The sequence below is a fragment of the Parasteatoda tepidariorum genome, chromosome 7 (genome assembly GCF_982258835.1).
Source record: "Parasteatoda tepidariorum strain Cologne lab strain chromosome 7, Ptep-v5.0, whole genome shotgun sequence".
Taxonomy (NCBI): domain Eukaryota; kingdom Metazoa; phylum Arthropoda; class Arachnida; order Araneae; family Theridiidae; genus Parasteatoda; species Parasteatoda tepidariorum.
In genome coordinates, this window is record NC_141761.1 from 110,509,582 (window position 1) to 110,532,786 (window position 23,205).

Here is a 23,205-nt window from a genome sequence, read left to right on the forward strand (position 1 = left end):
TGCGAAGAAATTATACGAAGAAAATATATTAAATTAGTGAATTATTAATTATTCGTGAATTATACGAAGAAAATTAAAAATTATAAGCGCAAAAAATTATTTTTCCGATGATATATTGCTCACCATATCTCTTTTACAAACTTGAAAATGAAAAAAAAAGTTTTCTTCATGGAGAAAAGTAAACAACATTAAACTAACTATCATTAATCTCGCTAGATACTCAGTAGCAAAAATATATTTAGTTGAAGCCCCATTTTTTGAGTTAGAGAAGTTTTTCATCTATGCTATTCGCAAGATATCCTTGCCTATCGAAACAAGTGTATAAGTCAAGAAGCTTACTAATTGCAGAATCACGTGAACCCTAACAGCTCTCAACATTTGTCAACTATCAAATGTGTCAGAAAACTTGACTTGATCGCTATATTAGGTGACAAATCGAAGATGACGTATCTTAAATGACGTTGTAGCGTGTTTAGTAACATCATTCAGTATCTTAATCAACATCTATTTTCAGTTAGGATTGTAAATGAGTTATTAAACAGCTGGATAATGTTATGAATAACGAATCGGGTTCTTCGTTTTCTCCCTTGTTTTTTGTTTGGGAATTTTTAGTTAAGCTTTTCATGATTGAATTCGATTCTTAAACTATAATTAGTATATATTGATCAAATAATTTAATAATTTGCTCTTAGTGTAATGTTATTCCTATGTGAATATTTTTATTTTTAGTTGGTGTGGGAAATTGAAATCATGGATCATAAATCTATAATTTTAACACTTTGTTCTGTGAGTTTAATATACAAGCTAAGTACAATGTTAGCTAAGGGGGCGGGATAGCCTGGTCAGGAGGGAGCTGGTCTCATATTCGTGAGAACGGGTGTTCGAAGACTCCCCGTGTAGTAAATGTGACTGATCCATGTTAAATCTGTCAGGTGACAAAGTCCTCCATGTTTCCATAGCAAAGTATATTATTTAGTTCATGTCAAAATTACGATCTGTGGATGAATGAATGGATGTAATAATAGGTTTGCCCTATAAATGGGTGAGAAGTATGGGTGAGCGACAGAAGTCGAATTCTTGGCCATAGATGGCGCCACTGGAAAACAAGAACAATCTAACCCCTTTAACTTAAAGTCCTACGATAACAACAGCATTAGGACAATGTTATTATTATTTTAATTCTTTGATATTAGTAAATAAAATTTTACTTTATTTTGTTAAATTAGAACTAAAAAATAATCATCATATTTTGAAAATTTTTTTAATATGTATTTGAAATTGATTTTTTTTTTTAAAAATTGGTGTTTTTCTTAATTTTTTAAAATTTATTTTCAAAAAATCCATTTTAAGGGGGCCCCTAATCATTGGGGTGCCCAGGCCATGGCCTAGTCTGGCCTAATGGATAATCCGGCACTGGTGCAATGTTTCCCTTTTGTAATACGAATTTATAACTATATTTGAACATCATATAGATCACACGCTGCTAGACGTTGCTTTATTAAGATAGAATGATACTGGGAAGCATAATTTGGATACTTTGCTCTATAAATTAAGTACTTTGCACATAGTTCAGCATTTCCATGTGAATACCTTGTATTGTTAACATGATTTAAACATCGCTTTAATGCTTCACTCTGTTGGCTCTTGTTTTATCAAATGGGAATGATAAATGGAAATATAATTTGGATACTTTGTGCTTTAAGTTTAGTGCTTTGCATAATATTGGCATTTATTATTTTACAACTTTATGTTTATGATAAATAAAAAAATACCTTTGGTTTTCGTTTTAATAAAATAGAAATGATTCGAATAATCTGCAGTTTATTAACTTTTATTAATTATAACTTTGCGCGAATACTGTGAATTATTAATATTATTTTAAAAGTGCTTAATATCTGCACTTAGTGTCATAATGAATAAATGAATGAAGTTGCTCGTTCTGTTGGTTTTGTTTTTAGAAAAATGAAAAGGTATAGCTCTTTAATTTGAATACCATGCACTTTAAATTTATTTTTTGCTCTTTGTATAATAATAACGTTATATTGAAACTTAGTATTTTTAAATTCTTCTATAAAATGCTTAATATTTAAATTTGCGTTTCTATTCATCGATGTTTATAATTAATAAAAACTTCTGTTGGTTTCAGCTTTGTTGAAATTTGAAGTTGTGTGAAACATTATTTCGTATACTTTAGACTATAAATCTAATACTGCGTACTTATTGCAATGTTAACCGTACATGAATACTTCAATTTTGAATCATTAGAATGACAAGATGCATGGAAATATAACTCGATTATTATGCCACAGGAACATAACACTGTATATTACAATGCAAAACATAATTGTGATTCATAATTTTATATTAAATTTTTATGCATACTTTGTACTGTGAAAAAAATGAATAATTAGACCCAAAAAACGAAAAAGCGCACCTTTTAATTTTGCTAAAAATATTTAATTTTGAACTTAATTTTTTAACTTTTCAAAATGATTTTCAGTTTAAAAGTTAAAGCATCAGAAGGTAAATTGATACTGTTTTGAAAAAAAAAGTTATATTATTTGTATTAGTATCTTTTATATTTAACCAAAGCATTAAATTCATCGTGCAAAGTATCCAAATATAATATATAGAACTATATATTGATAATGTATCGATCTTTTATTTATTTCTGGTACATAATAAAACCAATGATGTCTTTCTGTTGTGATAAAAAATATAGCTTAAACTGGTATGAATATATATGAAATAGAAAATAATGTGCATGAAGACAGGAAAAATTGAAATAGTATAAAATTATTTTAAAGTTTTAGGTGCTCTATACGGAAAAAAAATTCCCTTCAGTATCAAAAGCTCAGCTGCGGAAAAAATTTTAAGAGGCAAATATTGAAAGAAATTCCCTTGAAAACGAAAACTATTTCACTTTGGTAAAATGTATTATATCCTTCCTACTATAATTTGAGACACTTTCATCTCTATACTATATAGTTTTTTTTTCTTTGTATAAAATGGATATTTCTTTTTCTCATTATAAATAGCCTACTAAAAAAGATGGTTGGTCTTTTTATTTCACGGTAAGTTTGACAATTTATAAGTTTTTACGTTTTTAGAAATAAAGTAATATTTAAATTTAAAAAATAATTTCTCTAGCATATTTTATGAAGCTTTCGTGCAATTTTAACTTTATTTAAACCTATTTTGATGGGATTTTTTTTAACGCCGTCGTAGACGAAGCTTTCATCTTACCTTTCACTTCTGTATTATTTTAGCAGTAAATATTTGTTAAAAAATAAATATTTGTTAAAAATAAATATTTGTTAAAAAATAAATATTTGTTGAAAAATAAATATTTGATACAAGAATATAACCTGTGATTTTTCAATCAAAAACAAATTAAAATTAATCTTCAAAATAATTTTTTTTCTTCTTCTTAAAGTAAATTTATCGATCGCATACTAATTTCCACTAATTTTATCAGTGTAAATTTCATTAGTATTTAATTAGATTAGTATTTCATTAGCACTTGATTACTTTCATCAGTGTTCCATTTCTCATATTATTTTTTACTATTTTATTAGCGTTTCATTAACTTTGTTAGTATTCTATGATTATTTATTATTATTTCAGCATTTTTATTAGTTTTTCATTATTCATATCAGCATTTCATTGTTTTTATGAGTATTATAAACATTTTATTATCTTTTTACAATATACTTCAACGATACTTTGGACTAACATACATTTTTTATGACACCACTTTATATTAATCCCCATAAAAGGTTTCCGCTTTACTCCATATGGGCGATATCTAAACAAGCAGTATTACACAACCTAACACAAAGTCCCGGAATCAATTCTGTCAAATACTTTAATCATAAAGTACATTGATTTCACAGCTTTATGTCATTGAAATATGCAAAATCAATTCTGTATCTCAATCCCATGTGACGAGAATCTGTTTGAGTATTTGCACTCTTAATGCATGAATAATCATTCACTATCCATGACAAATATTTTGGTGCACTCAGCGATTGACTTTGATCAGAAGCGACAATAAGTGAAATGTTAATGTCAATTGTTAGTAGTACAGGTCATCTCTTATATAAAATATTAAATTATATTCTTGTAAAAAATTTCTAATTGTTAAAGGATTTTCCTGGGTTAATGCTTTCAGATTTCCTAATCTAAAATTCTTTTAGACTTTTAATATTCGGTAACATATTGCCTTGTTTAACATATTTTTCATAAGGATTCAAAAGAAATATTTGTTTGATACAGGACTATTTAGGGCTTTAGAATTCTTTTTGGTCTATAATTTTAGATAGAATTTCCCTCTTACCATCCGATTTATATTTTTTAAAATTGATTATGATTAATGCTGTTCTTCGAAGGTTCTATTTGTATGAAAAAAACGCTTCTTAGTACCCAGCCTGCAATTTTCTTATAACTTATGAAATGATTACAGTTGGTAGATTTTAATTAAACTTCGGCAACTGCTTTTTGTATTTTTGTAAGGTTTCTTGCATAAAAAAGCTCTCTAACGCCCAGTATGCATTTTTTATAAATTATGAAATGATCGTTGACTGATAGGTGAAGTTTAGTACTACTTTGGAAAATGCTTCCTGTTCTAATTTTGTAAATTTTCTTACATACAGTGGCCCCCATCCCCTCAAGCTCTTGGGCGCATTCTTGGGCAAATTCTAAATCCCCCCCCCGAACTATTCGTTTTATTTCGTGTAAAAATTCCCCCCAAGTTTTAAGTAGGCGCATCGTGCGCCCAAATCCCCCCCCCCTGGTGGGGGCCCCTGCTTACATAAGAAAGTTTTTTATCATTCAGTATGTAATTTCCTTTATTAATGCTAAAAATCAGGTACAGTACTTCATGACTGTTAGGATTAAGTTACCCTCCATAATAATTTTGTAAATATATATTTATGAGACTGCTTTTTAATGCCAAGTAAAAATTCAAGTGTTCTATTCAAATTTCATACTGAGTATAATCCAGCTTCACCAAGGGATCTTATGATAATTTTGAAAATGACGCGAATGATCAATTAAATAAAAGTCACAGTTTAGTAAAAAATGAAAAGACATTTGAGATCTAATCTATCAATATTTGCTAAGTTACGTCGATTCTGCATTGTTTGGGCTGATAAAAAAATGTAAAAGCCGGGAATTATATTAAAATAATTTTAGTCAGTTTTGGTTAAAAATAGTAGCATATACCAGCAAAATGTTTTCGAGAAGAGGGTTTTTGATGGAACTAAACCCCATTTGCTTTACATGGAGAGGAAAACCATAAAAATTTTCTCACAATTCAACCATGAAAATTTATTACGATCTCACAGCAAGGGGACTATAACCCATGATCCATTAACCACTAAGCGTATTTTTACGTCAGTACTGTGGTCGGTAATAATCGGAACAGAATTCGTATCAACCTGCCACTACTGAGATACGAACCTGGGCACCCCATTGGGGGAGGAGAACGCTCTCCGTGACTCCTCGTTTCAATATAAAAACAAATAAAGATGCGAATTCTGTTCTCGAATCGCACCGACCACAATAGGGTCGTAAGAATATTCTCTGTGGTATACGGATCATGGGTTAACTTACCATCAGGCTAAGTGTGGAAGGATTTCGTTGCTTTCCTCCCCATGTAATGCGAATTCGGGTAAATTCCATCAAAAGTCCTTCACGAAAGCTAGTTTGTTCAAAAGTTTGATCCATGAATTCTCTTGTCTTCTGGGTTGGTTTCAAAAGTACAAGGCTACGGAGTTGAACATTGATAGTCATAAAAGACAGAATCGTGTCAGCCTTACAGCGCTGGATACAAGGTAAAATATATTAAAATGAGACACCCTGTGGCTAAAGGGCTAGAGCTTTCGCTATTTAATGAGATCATACAGGTTCGAATCTGGTAAAAAAGTGTTAACTTTTTCTTCTGAAAAATGTCTTTTTTTCTTCCCTTTCTTATTATAATAAATAATAAGGGAAAAAAATATATTTTTTCTTTTAATATACTTTAATTTTATTCCAATAGAGAAAAGTCTAATTTCAATTTTAAATAAAAAAAAAAAAAAAATAATTGAAGTGAAAATTATTGAACTTAAGTTTAGGTAGGTATTTTATTTACGTTGCACTAGAGTTTCACTATGGGCTATTGCCGACGACATCCCTGAGGATGAGTTCGCAATTTTGATTATCTGCAGAGGGGGCAGCTCTCCTAATTTGGTAGCTCAATGACCTGCGCGCGAAGTCGAGCACTTTACATGGTAAAACAGTTTAACGAGGATCAATACCGCGCACCCTCAGTCCCTGCGCAGGCTGATCAAAGTGGTCACCCAACCGCTAATTGACCGCAGCCAGTGATGCTTGACTTCGGTGCTCGACTGGGAACCATGTCTTTACAATCAATCCACTGCGAGACTTTACTCAACCTAAACTAAAACATATATGAAAATAATATATCTTTTCATTTCTTTTTTGAAAAAAATTAAGTTCTGAAAAATTATTTTCCTTTAAAATAAATGTATTCATGAAACTGGTAGTATTAAAATTAGGTGCATGTAGTATTTTTCTTGTCAGCTAGGTTCTTCAATATTTCGGATCACGAACCTGCAATCTTCTCCTTCGCAGTTTCAGGCCTTAGCTGCGAGGACAACCCGGTCGTATTTATTTAATTGCTGGTGCACATACATTTGTAGACTTGTGTGATCGGTACAAAGACGGCTTACAAGCCCTCTCCAGGTTGAGGAAAAGGGTTTCGAATCCAAAACTTTCCCTTTTCATCACTAGCCGGACAGGGAGGCTTCGAAACATGAACTTTCATAATTTTATTTCTGTCCTACGTTTATATGCGGGCTTATTGTTCTTAGCTAATGGGACTGCATATATACAGTTGTAAATTTGATTAACGCATATTGAAAAGTTAGATTGTACTAATTAACGAAGAACAGCCCAAAATTACATCCAAAGTTAAGGTGAAATTCGAATTCGTTACCCACAACCGACGAGAGTTTGTACGTCATCGCTTTACTATTTATCTGTTGGTAGCGCTAATGTAGTTGCATAGCTTTTATTTTTTCATCTCTACAAAAGCTTGTATATGTATATGGTTAGATAAATAAATAGGATGGTATTTAGGTACGTTGCAATGGAGCTGCAAAATGGGATACTGGGCGATGTTCAGGGAAACATACCTGAGTTTGATCCGAAGACATGCCATCACAATTTATAAGACAATTTCCTGAATTTAAGTAAGGTCCCGCAGTGGACTGATCGTTAAGACATAGTTCCCAGCGGATCACTGAAGTCAAACATCACTGACTGCGGTCAGTGTGCGGGTGGGTGACCACTTGGATCAGTCTGCGTAGGGACCGAGGGTGTGCGGTATTGGTCCTCGTTAAACTGTTCTACCGTAAAGTGCTTGACTTCGCGTGCAGGTCGTCGGGCTACCGAAGCGGAGGTGCCATCCCTTCTGCAGAGGATCACAATTGTGATGGCATGTCTTCGGATCATCCTCAGGGATGTTTCCCAGCCCGTCGCCGATAACCTATTGTGCAGCTCTAGTGCGACGTAAATGAACAAATCAATCAATCATCAATGAATTTAGGTGAGTATACATTTTATTTACGTCGCACTAGAGATGCTCAATGGGCTATTGGCGGTGGTCTATTAAGCATCCCAAAGGAGACTCCGAAGATATGCTATCACAATTTTGATCCTTTGGCTGAGGGGTTGGCTCCTCTCCGCTTTGGTAGCCTGATGATCTGTGTGTGAAGTCAACTTTACACGGTAGAACAGTTTAATGAGGACCGACACCGGGCACCCTCGGTCCCTACGCGAGCCTGATCAAAGTGGTCACCCACCCGCTTACTGACCAAAGGCAGTGATATTTGAATTCGGTGCTCTACTATGCACTTGATTACGGTTTTATACCGTGTCACTACGATTTATACCGTGTCACTGTTGGACTCCGCACTTTAGACATATATCTGAAGGGGATAAATAAAGAGATAAAATAAATAGTTTTTACTTTCTTCAGCACCCTTAAGCACCCAGTATAAGGATCAAGACTTGCTTAGGCAGCGCATGAGATAAAATTGGATTAATACAGAGATTGGTGTTGAAAATTGTTGTGCGAACTGAAATAATTAAACTCGCCGCTTGCAGGACTTCTCTAGCCGAACGGTATCGCCTGTCAAACGTTGTGTATAGCGTGGAGCCTGCGGGTTCGAATCTTAGCCGTCAGGCTACACAAGGGGGAATCAGCCCCTCTTCTGAGGATCGAAAATGTGATAGTACTTTTTCAGATCTACCTCAGGGATGTTTTCCAAACCGTCGCCAATAGCCTATTGTGCTGCTCTAGTGCGTCGTAAATTAAATGCTTTCCTTTTTTCTGCCATAATTCAAGTACTACACAGCTGGTCACTGTAAACAAGAAAAAAAAAATTGTGTTTGGAGAAATATTTTGTCTTTAGTCTAATGTTGATGAAAATCTAAATGCAATTCATCACTTTTGCTTGAGAATTGAGAAGAATTTGATAAATTCCTATAAATTTTTTCCTGCTTAGGTTAAGCAACTAACATATCTGATATTAAAATTATCCTTAAATACAATATAGTGTCTGTTCCAATTGTCCTTTAACTAATTTTGTGCAATTGTTGAATGCTTTATTATTTTCTGAATAATTTTATTTCTATGGTAGTTAGGTGATTAGGAGCCTCATCATAATTAGTACGACTAGAGATGGTCTTGTCATGTTCTTGAACATTTCTTATGGATAGTTCCTTGTCAAAGATCCTGCCAGTTCAGTACCTTGATTGTTTAAAATATGCATAGGGTCCAACCTGTTGAGCAAACTGAGGGTTTTTGATGGTCACCAAGAATCATCCCCCGCCCAGCAGCGATTGAGTAAACAGATAACTAAGGACTACATTTATTCTGTGTTCTGTTGGGTCATCTTTGACATTGGTGAGGACCATTTTCTTTCTTTTTTTTCTTCTTCTGCGTGGTAGGGTGAGCGATCGTGCATCCATTGTACAGTACTCACTGTCCGATGGGTGATTTGGTCCTAGGTCATCCACCTTAGGGAGTACACCACCCATTAGCACAGACGTGTCAGCGGTAGCTTTGGCTCCAAGCGTTCTAAATGTCCCAGCCTGGCACGTATTGTAGAACATTAGAAGTGTGAGTGCTTTTGTCTATCTTTTATAGAAGTAGAAAACGGAACATTTTTTTTGTCGCAGCACTAAAGTAATTTCTTAAAAATGCAAATGTATATATTAGACTAAAAATACCTAAGATAGGTAATGAACTTTAAATTAAAGTAAGTAAAATAAAAAGTTTAAAAGGAAAAAAAAATCCAGCACTAAAACCTTGGGAAATAGTGCCTAATAGCATGGACAGATTAATACAGTCAATTCAAATCGAAGTCAATTTTATTTTGATTTTTGAATGATATTATAGAAAAGCAACTCTCTGTAAACAGTAACAGTACTGTCAAAAAATCTTTCAAAATAAGGTACTAGATTACGTAAGGTACTACAAAATTTTAAGCTATTTAGATTAAAAAAAACTGTATTTAGGTACCTCAAATAAAATGTATACATAAAACTCACTGTGTGATGATATAAGGAACAGACAATGCGAAATCAGTTTTTTTTCCTTATAGAGCTAATTAAATTATAATTGCATAATTTTCTACGGAGCTATTTAAACTCATATACTCTCATATGATTGGAATCCAGCTCATAACTGAAACGTTTTGCTTCTCTCACAGTCGATATGATTTTAACGAGAAAATAACTGATCTTTAAGATTCCTCTAGTCCGTGCAACGTAAGAAGGAGGACGCTTTTTTTCCCTCCTATCATAAAATGCTTTAAATGCATTTCTACCCAATTTTAGCCATGGGCGTAATTTGAACTACAATTGTCTTTTTATGGTGGGTGTGTATTAGAAACGGAGTCTTTGATTAAAACAGCAATCCAAGTTATGCTTTGGGGTTGGTTAAGTTAAAAAAACATGTTTACATGCCAGTTAAGAACATGCTACCACATTTATTTAAATTGTGTATTAAAGATAGTTTTATGCTGCTTATTTAAATTTTGGTTTTCATTTTTGTTTAAATCCATTTTTTATACTTTTAAGAACATGACGTTTCATTAAAAGGACCGGTAAGTTCGGGGTTCTGGACTTACCTCCGCTACATACTTACAGATCCTGGCCAAATTATTAGACGTACTATAAGATTCTATGCAAAATCTTAACTATCAGGTGACACTATACAGCTTTATTGTTTTTATGTGACTGAAACCGGATTCCACTTATTTACGTCCATGTATAAATTGGTGAAACCAGACGATCAATGATATAAATTGGACGATGGAATAAATTAGACGATACATGATATAAATATATAATATTTATTATATCAGGTATTATATTAGTATATTATAATAATTAGATCAAATTATTAGACGCACTGTAGTATTTTAATACTTACATGTTTTGCACGAGTTCATACGCAATACTTTTAGATTCAAACATGCATGTAATGGGATTTAATTCAGAAGATTGATAATAATTTATTGATAATTATAATTTTACATAGAATCTTATAGTCCGTCTAATAATGTGGTCAGTGACTGCAGTTCATATGGATAAGAGAGAAAATCGTTTCAGTAAATCTATAACTTTTATTTCTTATTGCGGAGTGTTTTTGTTTTGACTAATATTTAACAGTGAAAAATAAGTAAAAAACATAACATAACAACCAAAGATTTTTTTTTCAATTCAGTTAGAGATTTTCCTTACTAGCACAGTTTCATTTAATCAGAAATCAATAAATTTTATTCGGGACAAATACACTTTGGCATTTTATTTATTGCGCTTAGTAAACAAAAAAATAAAATGTTCTATGTTCATTAATATTATAAACACGAAAAACTGAAATAATTATAAAAACCGCATAAAAAAAAGAATTTGCTAAAAAACATCAAAGGCTTTATTTTATAGGATTTCAAATAGCATTTTCTCAGTCTTAATTTTTTTTGTTAAATAATGTGACAAGATAATGTGTTTTATGGTTGATTATTATGAAGCGTCATAATGTATGTTGAGTATCCGTGTACTACTTGTCCAATAATTCTTAAAGAACTATTCGCTTTTTCATGTTATTCAACGATGTTGATGCTCTTTTATCGATTTATCGTTCTAACCAACTTTATCGTTCTTTCAACGAGTTAGACGAAATCTGACATGGCCATTATTGCATTTCCTTTATTTATTCTTAGATGAAGAAAAGTTAACACGCTGTAACCCTTTTTAATGCGCCATTTATTCTATCTATAACAACGTTCTTATTTGATTGAAATAATACATTACTTCGAATCATTCTTCAATGCATAAAAATGTAATCCAATGTAAACTACGATGATTATAAAATAATTCAATTTTTTATGTGAAATTGGGAATTTTAATGTGAACTTTTTTTTTACTCGTTATTTATTCTAACGATGATGAAATTTTCATTAGATATAATAATATATTTTAATTTGAACCTTTTGAGCGATTTCTTCGCGCATTGAAGTTTTTATTCGATATTATGCATTATAATTTGAGCTATTTCTTAATGCGTCATCAAGTCAACCTATAGGGAGTGTAAAATATATTTTATTAGAAAGAATACGGCATTTTGATTTGAAGTTCTTTTAAAAGTATTCCAATAATAAAGTTCTATTAAATAAAATACTTTTATTTTCAAACGATGCATTTTATATCACTGACATAACATTATTATTTCTCTAAACTAACATTATTATTTCTCTAAACTAACATTATTATTTCTCTTAACTAACATTATTATTTCTCTTAACTTACATTATTATTTCTCCAAACTAACATTCTCTAATCTAACATTATTATTCCTCTAATCTAACATTATTATTCCTCTAAGCTAACATTATTATTACTCTAAGCTAATATAATTTTTACTCTAAGCTAATATTATTATTCCTCTAAACTAACATTATTATTCCTCTAAACGAATCTTATTATTCCTCTAAGCTAACATTATTATTCTCTAAATTAACATTATTTTCCTAAAGTTCTTATTCCATTGGCACAACAGACCCTTGTTGGCCATAGCCTTCCTTAGAACCTTCCTCCATTCTGCCCTTTTCTTTACAATTGTTCTCCGGGTTAGTAATTTTTGGAATTTTAAAATCCTCTTTCACACAAACAAGTCATCTGATCTTAGGTCTACCTCAAACTCTAGTTCCCATCTATTTGTAAATTTCTAAACTTATGTCTCCCATATTCCTTATTTTCTATCCGCAAATCTTTAATAAGATGAAATATATCGTTTATAATGTTTCATTAATTACTACTTATAAAGGAGTTTTTAATAATGACAAAATAAAACTTATAGTATTAAATCGTTACATTTATTGGAACTATATTATTAAATCTTCATGTTCATTACATGGAATACTCATATAAAAAATACATTCAGTTTGAATCTTATTTAATCTGCCTTTTACACTATTTTTTTAAAAAAATATATATTATAACACTTTTTGTCACAATATCTTAAATTTATGATATCTAAGTTATTATACTCTTCTGTTTGACCCATGAAGTGTTATAAATGATAATAAGATAAGATTCTGCCTGTAATAAACATAAATCTTAAGTATAAAATCTTTGTTTAATTTGAGTTCCTCTAATTTGCTAAAAATAAATAAATCGTAGTGAATGCAATATTGACAGCAAAATTGTAGACTTGTTTAAAACATATAAATTGCGAAAAAAAGTTATAGCATCGAAAGTTTTTATAAAATAAATATTTACTCGTTTGGTGCTAAAAATTATATAAAATAAGGTAAATATTCCAAAACTTTTATATTCTTTAGTAGTTATAATACCCTTAAAAGAAGGTTTATGCGACACAGGAACCATAATTTATTTTGTTTCTCATCTTGTTTTTTTTATATAAATGTAAAGTTATTGTGAAATACTCTTTACATGATTTTAATAAAAAGGTAAAGGTATTCCGAATATTAAAGGTAAAGGTATTCTATAGTACCCGTCGACCATTTTCATATCCGTTGACCAGGCCCGTAGCCAGGGGGGGGGGGCGCCGGGACAAATCCCACCCCGAAATTCTGGGATTCAAACTTTTTAGTCTTTCTTTGAGCCTCTCAGTAAAAAGAAAAACAAAAACTGTCGAATCAAACCTTTTATTAACTAACTTTATTAAGCATATTTCGGAATATTCCGGTTTGTCCTAAAAAAGTAATCGAAAAATTTTCTTTAAATCCCCGTCACATGTCTTTGTAAACTTTGTTTACAAATTGATTATAATTATTATGTAATATTAATTGAAAAATAATTATTATGTAATATTTTTTAATTACTAGTTTAACTTTTGCAAACAACAGAATAAACAATAATTGTTATAATGTTTTCAACTACTTTGCACGTCTGAAACCGTCCTTGCTTCTTACCATATCCCCCCCCCCCCGAAAAAAAATCCTGGCTACGGCCTTGCTGTTGAGCATTTAAAACAAAAAGTAAAAGGTAGCTTTTGCCCAAATAACAGCAAACTTTATCATATTTACTGTGTAAACCTAGCACAGATTAAGTACAAGTCGACGGGATAATACCAAAGTACCGGTTTTATATTGAAAGAATGCAAAAAAGTAGCATTTTCAAATAACGCTTTCCTCGTAACTTTTGTTTCGTCAAATCTTATACAATGCAGAGACGAGACACAAAGAATAAAATCATCGTTATTTTATATCCCTAATAAAAAAATAAATTAAATTAAAAAAAACAGCAACCAAAAAATACAGCTGTAAAAACAAAATTCACTCTCGCTTCTACATGTAGATTGGATTAAAGAGATAAAAAAAAGCATAAATTTTTTCTTTCGCAACTTGTAATACAATACTTACTCACTCATTTTCTTTTTCTTGATAAGATAATACGTCGGGCTATGTTATTTGAATAAAAAAAAATGTTTGATGCTTAAAAAATGGCAACAGCAAAAAAAAGTTTCCGAAAAGTTCTAATTTCGAGTTGCTTAACAAGTATCAGTTAATACATAATTGATGAAGGTGTAACTTTATAGTTCTAACTAGAAATAAGAAAAATAAATAAAAGTTCTTTTTTTAAAACTGAGCTTAAAAAATGCATAAGAATAAGGGCGTTTTTTAAACCAAAATTGACAACAAGGAATTGTGGTTTTGGGAAATGTTTGAAAGGAGATTACTAAACTTTTGAATGAATTTTCGATTTTTAAATTCTATATGCCTTCAAAGTTTGCAATTTTTTAGTAATGCGTTGAAAACAAGTCTGATGAATTAAAAAATTTACAAATCTATTGAAAAAAAAATTAGTTATAAACCTATTCTCAGATCTACTGAATATACATATAAAATTTCATCAAAATCGGTCTAGCCGTTTCGGAGGAGTTTAAAGACTAAAACTGTGACAAGAGATTTTTATATATATAGATATATTTTGTTCAAATTTTCAATTGTTAATAAAATACTTTTTATTCTTCCACTCAAGTTCAAATTTATTTTTTTAAAAACTTGTAGTGGATGACATTTGATGTTAATACAGTTTTTTTTTCAAATATTTAATTCATTACTTAAATGTAATTAATTTTAGTTTTATATGGAAGAAAATTTTTTATATTATTTATTAAAAAGTAACTAAAACAAGATTTTTCGTTGTTGACCTAAATAGGAATTGACTCTATTTTTTTTTAATATTACTTGTTTCTTCAAATGCTACATAATTGTAGATTTTGATGGTTTTCGACACTTAGTCTCAAATTGTTACCCTTTTCTTCATTTACGATTTTTCAATTAAAAAATCATTTCATCACTAATTATTAAATTGATAAGATCACAGAAATATTTTTGTAAGTGCAACCATGATCATATTTTGTAATTTAGAGTAATTTTTAATTTTGATAGCTTAGTAGTTTTTTTTTTGTTTTAGCATTAGTTTAATGAATTTGTCGTTTACAAATTTTTCATTTACGACTTCTTCGTTTACGAATTTGAAGACAAAGTTCTGAAGCACGAAATTTTTAATACTTTAAAAAAGTATGGTCAAAATTACCAGAATATGGCAAAATTTGGCGTGTTTCTAGCTCTATAGAATACCGAAAGACTCGTTTATTTTTTCCTAACCACGTAATGATTTTGGTAAAATTAACAATAAAAGATGGTTTTATAACATGTGATGAAATTTTTTAATTTTATCTTGATATTTAACAGAATGGCATAAAAATAATTTATTCTGTTGGTGTCGCGTAAAGAATTTGTAATGACGTCATCGTTCATAAGCTGTAATATTTTATTCATTAGTTTAATACTTACATGAATTTGAATGGCAACAGTTTATCAGTTTATGTTTTTATGGAGAATGTTAAGAATAGAAGTGGATCATTTTATAACTTGTAAATATTACAATAAAGGTTTATAGAAAATTAGAATGAGTTTTACGATGCATTTGGCTGTTGGATTTAATTTTCAATTTTATATTTCTTGCTCAACGTCTGGTAATAAGGACAACAGTTGTGAAAACCAGAATTTCGGGTAAACAGTTACCATAAAAACGGAAAATTTAGTTTCATTGCCCAATATTTTTTTTACCAGAAATGACATTACTATCCAGTACGGTAATTTTACCAGAAATTTTTCTCCCTGTAACATATCAGTAGATATCTAGAACTTAATTTAAGTTATATAAGCTACTAAGTTATATAAGCTAACTTAAGTTATATAAGCTATTAATTATAAATTAGCTACTAGAGCCGCGATGGCTCATGGAAGAAAGAGCGTTCGCCTTCCGATGCGGTGAACCGGGTTCGAATCCTTGCGATGGCTGGTTGATACGAATCCGCATGCGGCTTGCGCCGACCACAATGCTGACGTGAAATATCCTCAGTGGTAGACGGATCATGGGCATATATGGCAACGTTACTTTTAAAAAGTAACGAGTAAAAGTACAAGTATTTTTCAAAAAAGTAACGAGTAAAAAGTAAAAAGTTCTTATTTTAAAAAGTAACGAGTAAAAAGTACAAGTAAAAGTACAAGTACTAAACAAAAAAAGCAACGATTTAAAAGTACATTTCTAGGCAATCGAAAATTCAAAGTTACCTAAAATTTCATTGAATAATATTCTTATGTTCTTTCATGTTTTTGCAAAATTGTTGTTATTTATTTAATTATTTTAAATTTTGAAAGTTATGTACATTAATTTATTTTTAAATTCTGAAGAATATTATAATATAATTTTATAATATAATCGTATAATATAATTTTAAAATCAAATATAATTTTAATATCAAACTTTTTATGGATTTGCACGAAAAAGAAATTTTATGTTTTGATTTTAATTTTTAGTTTATTATTTTTATTTATTTAAATTACCATTGATTTAAAATTGTTTTACTCTATAGAAACACGTTTTAAAAGCACAAACATAGCAAACACAGATAGCTTTGTGATCTTTGAGCTAGTAAAAACTAATTGAATGTGCAGTATAAGTTGAAACAGAACAGTCTACAGTTTTATTAGTAACAATGGCTAATGCTGAAGTCAAACGAGAAAATCATTTCCCGAACATTTCTGCCTAACGGAATAATTAAAATTTGTAAACGAATTATAGTATCATCGGCTAAATTAATACCTTCGAGTTTTCAAGAGTTAAAATAGTAATTATAAAAGGTTTTAAGTACCACAAATAGTTTTGAAGTTCGCAGAGATTTGACTGGGCGTTGTTTGACAAGGTCGGGCATAAGCATAATTTTAGTAAAAAATGTACTAGGTAAAAGTGTATTTAGTAAAAAATTTATTAAGACAAAAATGTATTATTAGTGAGTTCAAAAAGAAAATTGAAAAACGTAATGACAAAATCCAACATTTTTTATTTAAAATGTATTAAATAAATGCATAAAACTCGAAAATAACTTGCTAATTAATATTTTTATTCATTTTGCAAAATAATTGCATTTCGAAAGTGGTGTCACTGAGTCTGCTGAGAGAATTTCTCAGAACGTGCTTAGCCACGCTGAATAAGTGCTCCACGGGAGCACTAGAAGGTACTGCAATATTATATTTCATATACAATTTTTTTACGATTGGATATCGATTCAAAATTGATTTGCTTTTCGTTTCGAATTTTGAGCTCATGTATACCATAAATTCTTCTGTCGCTGGTGATTGACATGATGTTTTCAGCTTTAGAAAATCTAAAATCCCTGGGGTTTTTTTTCTGTTACGTTATTAGTTATAGCAGGGTGTTCAGCTTGGACAATTTTTTGGTAGCCTCCTCCCTATCTTTTTCTTCCAACCAATTAAATTTGATGCAAGGTACCAGACCAACAGCAAACTCTTTTTAATTTAATTTTTTTTTTAAAAGCTTACCGAGTTTTAGAAAAAAGTAACGATTTCATTCGACATTTCCGTTACAAATACTTTTACTTTTTCCCCAAAAAAGTAACGAAAGTACAAGTAAAAGTACTAAATTTAAAAAGTAACGAAGTACAAGTAAAAGTACGTACTTTTTACTTGTACCGGCGGTACAAGTAACGAAAGTAAAAGTACTGCCATATATGATCATGGGTTAGAGTTCCTTTGCCGTCAGGGTAACCGTGGGAGGTTCTCGTGGTCTTCCTCTTCATGTAACGCAAAAGCCGGTTCAATTATTAGTTCCATCAAAAATGTTTTCCAAGAAGGCAAATTTCTCTCAATACTTGATCCAGAGGTTCCCTTGTCTACTGGATTGGGATCAAAATTACATGGTTCAGAGATGAACATTAGTAGTCGTAAACCCAAAAATTAGGTCGGCTGTTTAACGACGGTTATAAAATAAAAAACAGCAATTAAGTTATTAATCGGATGGAATTGTTGAAAAAAATAGCACATTACAATAAAATAACTGCTGGAACTATGTTTTATTTTTATTCATTCATTACGCAACCAATAAGCCATTACTGTTTATCTTTATCTTTATGCCTTAGATCAGTGATTCTCAACCTTTTTTTTGTGGCGGCACACTTTTAACGATTTCGAAATTTGACGGCACACAATGAAAAAAATTAGATTAAAATTTGTTTAATTACCTATTTTACACTGTGTTAAACAGTTTGTGATAATAATTTTGAATGTGAAATAAAATAATATGTACTACAAAAGCACGTTTATTAGGGGATTAATTATTTCTTTCGACCAATTTTTTATTAGTTAGTAACAGTTATTTACTTTTTTGCTAGTTATTAATTGTTAGTTTGTTTTCTATAGTTATTAACTGTTAGTTTTTTTTTACATTAACTGTTATTTTTTTGTGATTTCTTGTTAAGTAGTTTTTTCTGCTAATTATTAATTGTTAGCTTAATTTTTGTTAGTTATCCTTGGTTAATTTGTTTATTAATTGTATAGCTTACTTTAATGATTAGCTCTTACAACATTTTTTTAAAATTATGTGTCATATACAATTTAAACACTTCAATCTTATTTTAAGATTGTCAGAGACAATACAATCGCCGACAAAGATGTTCACATGGTTAAAGCGTGGAAAAATTATAAAAAGTATATGTATATATATATATATAATATACACTTTTCTTTAATTTAAACTTTACTCATAATTAAAAGAAGCATTATAATTTTTACTGTATCATTTCTAATATTTGGCGGCACATTTTAAGAATTTGGCGGCACACAAAAGTGCCGCGGCACAGTGGTTGAGAATCACTGCCTTAGATAAATGCCGTAGAATTCTATTAATTCACAAAATACGTATTTTATTATAATGAAATAGTTTTTTTAATAGAAAAAATGTTTTTTTTATTTATTTAATAAATGCATTGTTAGAAACTCCCGTTTATGAGACTTGTTAACTTGTCAATTTGTGTCGGAAAACTTTTCACTCAAATTTTTCTCATTATGATATGTTAAAATTTATTACTTCTGTTGAGGAGGGATTTGGAGAAAATGATTAGAATGCTAATTTTTCCATTAGTGTTCTGATTGAATCAAGTTGAAGTGATGAAGTAATTTGATTATAATGAATCTATTGCAATCACTTAATAGCATTTCAACATTACAATATTTTAGTATTTGTTTCCAAAGGAAATATTCCTGTTTTTGTCGAGGGTTTAGTAAATTAGTTACAAAAACTTTGCTGGCATTTAGCATTCCTTTTTTATTTCACATTTTTATGGCTTTTTATAAGAATTATATTAGTGTTAGTCTTAGTTTTTGCTTAACTGGAAGTGTTTGCATAATGTTTCAAAAATTGTTTTGCGTTATTCATTTGCATTCTAGAACATAATTTTATATGTCATATATTTTCAAATTACTCTAAAACACGCAATTTAAAGAGTGATAAACGCTTGCATATTCGCTGGCATTGCTTTTGAATTAAAGAAAAATGAGATATTATGTATTGTCGATTTAAAAATTTTTGATTCACTAAAACAAGGCATATGAAAAAAATGTTTTTTTTGAAACTCAAAATTAATTAACTGTGTATAATTTAAAAACTAATTTAACCATGACTTTTTTTGAGAATTTGCATTTGAATTTAGTAAAAAAAAGTTTCGAATTTATTTCTTAATTGCTTAATACCCTAATTTATTTGGACCATATTTTAGGTTCAGTATAATTTTCATTAAATCAAAAAATAAGACTTCTTTTTTCATTTGCGGTCTGTACACTTATTCACTTTTATTGATTGACCACAATCTCGAAAATTTTATCTTAATTACTAAAAAAAAGTATATTTGTGAATACTAAAATAATATTCAAATTATTTTAACATTGAAATTTAATTAGTAAAATAAATTGAAAGATTAAAATAATTATTTAATAACTATAATATTTACTATAAAACTGTTTTGTAACATATATGTATTAATCCTAACATAAAGAGAGGCTTGCTATTTATTTATAAACCAATAAGTATTACTGTTATTATGAATGAATTTTATTTTGCGTAGAAAAAAGGGGATTGCTCCTTAAATTCTTTTCAATGTACTTAAATTCGCTTATTTGAGTCATAATAAATTGAAATAAACATCTTTAAGAAAGATTCATTTTTCCAATTTTTCCAAGTAACTGACCATAGTTACTTTTATACTAACCAGATTTACTAATTACACACTCACAGTTAAAGTCTTAATAAAGGCATATTTTGCTTCATCATTAAGATGAAGCTTTTGAAATGAAACTTTAATTTTTTTAAAGGCCCTAGGTTAGTCGTAAGCTGAATTGTCTTCATTTTTGAATTTTCACCTTTAATAAAAAAACACTCTATCTGGTAAATAGGCTATGAGCTGAAAAGATGTATTAAATATAGGTTTCTTTCTAGAAAAAACAAAGATTTTAACTTACAAGACTCTTGTCAGACCGACCTATGCTTCTGAAGCTTGAACAATGACAAAATTGGAGGAGAATTGTATCGCAATATTTCAGAGAAAGATTTTGCGGAGTATACTTGGTGGTGTAAATGAAAACAATAACTGGAGAAGGATATTTAACTTTGAACTGTAAAAAGTTTATAAGCAACCCGATATTATTAAATACATAAAAGTAGATAGAGAGAATTGGAAGATCTACGTGATTCGAATGAGTAATGATAATATAATAAAAAAGATATGGCTTTTTAAACCCACTGGAACAGGAAAGCGGGAAAGGCCGCGGTTGAGATGGGTTGATTCGGTGGAGTCTGATTTTCTTGAAATTAATTGGAGAACAAAAATTGGAGATCAAAAATAAATCGGAAGTCGTTATGGACAGATCTTCAGAGGAAAGGCATTGGCCCACATTTGGCTGTCTGGAAAACTTTATATAATTGACTTGATGACTTTATTTTATGAATCGAGAAAGATTTTTTGTGCGTCATCATTTTTTCTGGAGGGGTAATTATTATACACCAAAAGTTTTGTGCGTAACTCAAACCAATAGTTTAATATCGATCATTATATAACTAACAATCAAGCATCATATAATTAACAATCATCATATAATTAACAATTAATGATTATATAATTAACAATTAATGATTATATAATTAACAATCAATTATTTTAAAATTAACAATCACTCATCATATAATTAACATTCAATGATGATATTATTAACAATCAATCATTACATAATTGACAATTAGTCATTATATAATTAAAAATTAATCATTATAAAACTAGCAATTAATCATTATGTAATTAACAATAAATGATTATATAATTAACAATAAATCATTATATAATTAACGATCAATCATTGTATAACTAACGATCGATCATTATATAACTAACGATCGACCATTATATAACTAACGGTCGACCATTATATAACTAACGATCGACTATTATATAGCTAACGATCGACTATTATATAACTAACGATCAATCTTTTTATATATAACGATCAAATATTATATAACTAACTATCAATCATCATATAATAAACGATCATTCTTTTCTATTTCATGAACTACAGCATTTCCACTTTTTTTTACAATAACACTTAGACGTGCAAGAATTTTACTGTGCTTTGGATCATAACAGGAGAAATGCGAGCAAATAGCATTCTCCTGAAATATTTCATTCACAGTTACTATTCAATGATTAGAATACTCAAACCTTGTTCAACCAAAATCGCCTCAGAAATTCTCTGTTGTTGACTCTTAAACGTACTTATTGATCGCTTGTTTCCTGCCAATTATTTTGAATCGTTGCTTCAGAGTTTTAAGCGTATCAGATATAAGGAGTGGCGGTTTTCTTATTAACCAGAATGAAAATTTTCCCGTTTTGAAGGCGTTATGGTCTCGTGCAAGGCATAGCTGTATTATGGTTTTGGGCAAGCATGGCCGTTAAGAAATATTTCTGACGCACGTTTTCTATAGAATTGTTTTTTATTTAAAATTCCACAACCGTTAAAATTAAATAAGAAAAGCGTGGTTTGAGAGATTGAAGGAATATTCGAGAATTGAAGTAGCACAAAGTTCAATAAAACATGAAATTTTACATAAAGTGTTCTAGTAATCTGATTTGAAGCAGAACGATTTTTTTTTCAGATGTTTACTTTAAAAAAAAATTAGATTCATAATAAAGCTACTCTTACCTGTTCATTATAAGAGTGTTCATGGTAGATCATTATAAATCCAGTAAGTAGAATCAATATTAGAAAAATCTAATTGTTTGTATAAATTAAACTGCATAAAACATGAATTATAAAAACTTAATTTGACAAATCCTTCGGGCTGTGATAGCCTGGTAGGCCGGGATCTGGACTCACGTTTGTGAGAACGGGAGTTCGAATCCAGCTGGCCGAAAGCTCCTCGTGTCGTAAGTGGTGACCGGTGCATGTTAAATCTGTCGAATCACAAAGTCCTCCTTGTTCCCATAACAAATCAATACCTCTGGGGGTACTTATCCAGGAGTTTCTTTGTCTTCTGGATTGGTTCTTATTTACAAGGCTACGGAGTTGAACATTAGTAATGGTTAACCCAAAATCTGGTAATACAAAATATAACCCCAAAACCTCTTCGTAAACCCCAAAATTGGGTCGGCTGTTTAACGACGGATAAAAAATATAAAAATACCTCTGGGGGTACTGAATTGGAGATTGATCGTGCTCTGGTTAGAGTCGAAATTGCGATCTGTGGATGAATGAATGTATGTATGAATGAGTCCACCCTATAAACGGATGTGACGCATGGGTGTGTCAGAAGTCAAATCCTCAGCAATGGGTAGTGCAACTGGAAAGCAGACAATCGTACCCCCTCTGCCTTAATGGCTGGCGACAACAACAACAATAAAGTATCTTTTGTATGAATCCTATTTTGCAATAGTTTTATGAAAAACAAAACAATTTTCAAAATTTTTCACGTTTACGTAAGGTGTTTTTACTGGCATAACGTATTGTTAAAAGTGCTAAATAAAGTTGCAATCTTTAACTTAATTATTGAAGACAATGTTTTAAGTCACAAAAGCATACTTCTGCTGAGTATACATTATTTTACATTCAATTATAATATGCATTCCTTTACATTCATTTATAGTATACATTCCTTTACATTCTTTTATAGTATAAATTCTTTTTAGACAGATTTAGATTATTGATCCTCAACCTTTGTTGGTAGTCGCTATGTGTTAAACATGATATT

General features: G+C 30.1%; 1 long non-coding RNA gene across 2 annotated transcripts in view; it reads left to right on the forward strand.

Annotated features, from left to right (window-relative positions):
- Positions 1 to 23,205, forward strand: part of LOC147807386 (uncharacterized) — a 153,413-nt gene that overhangs the window by 115,290 nt on the left and 14,918 nt on the right. Inside the window, exons 1-2 of one of the 2 annotated variants that reach the window (XR_015435675.1) lie at positions 2,555 to 3,074; positions 8,712 to 8,977. This is a non-coding gene — a long non-coding RNA (uncharacterized LOC147807386). Of the gene's footprint in view, positions 1 to 2,554; positions 3,075 to 8,711; positions 8,978 to 23,205 lie in introns of those variants that run through there. The other variant, XR_015435674.1, reaches the window with a different exon arrangement.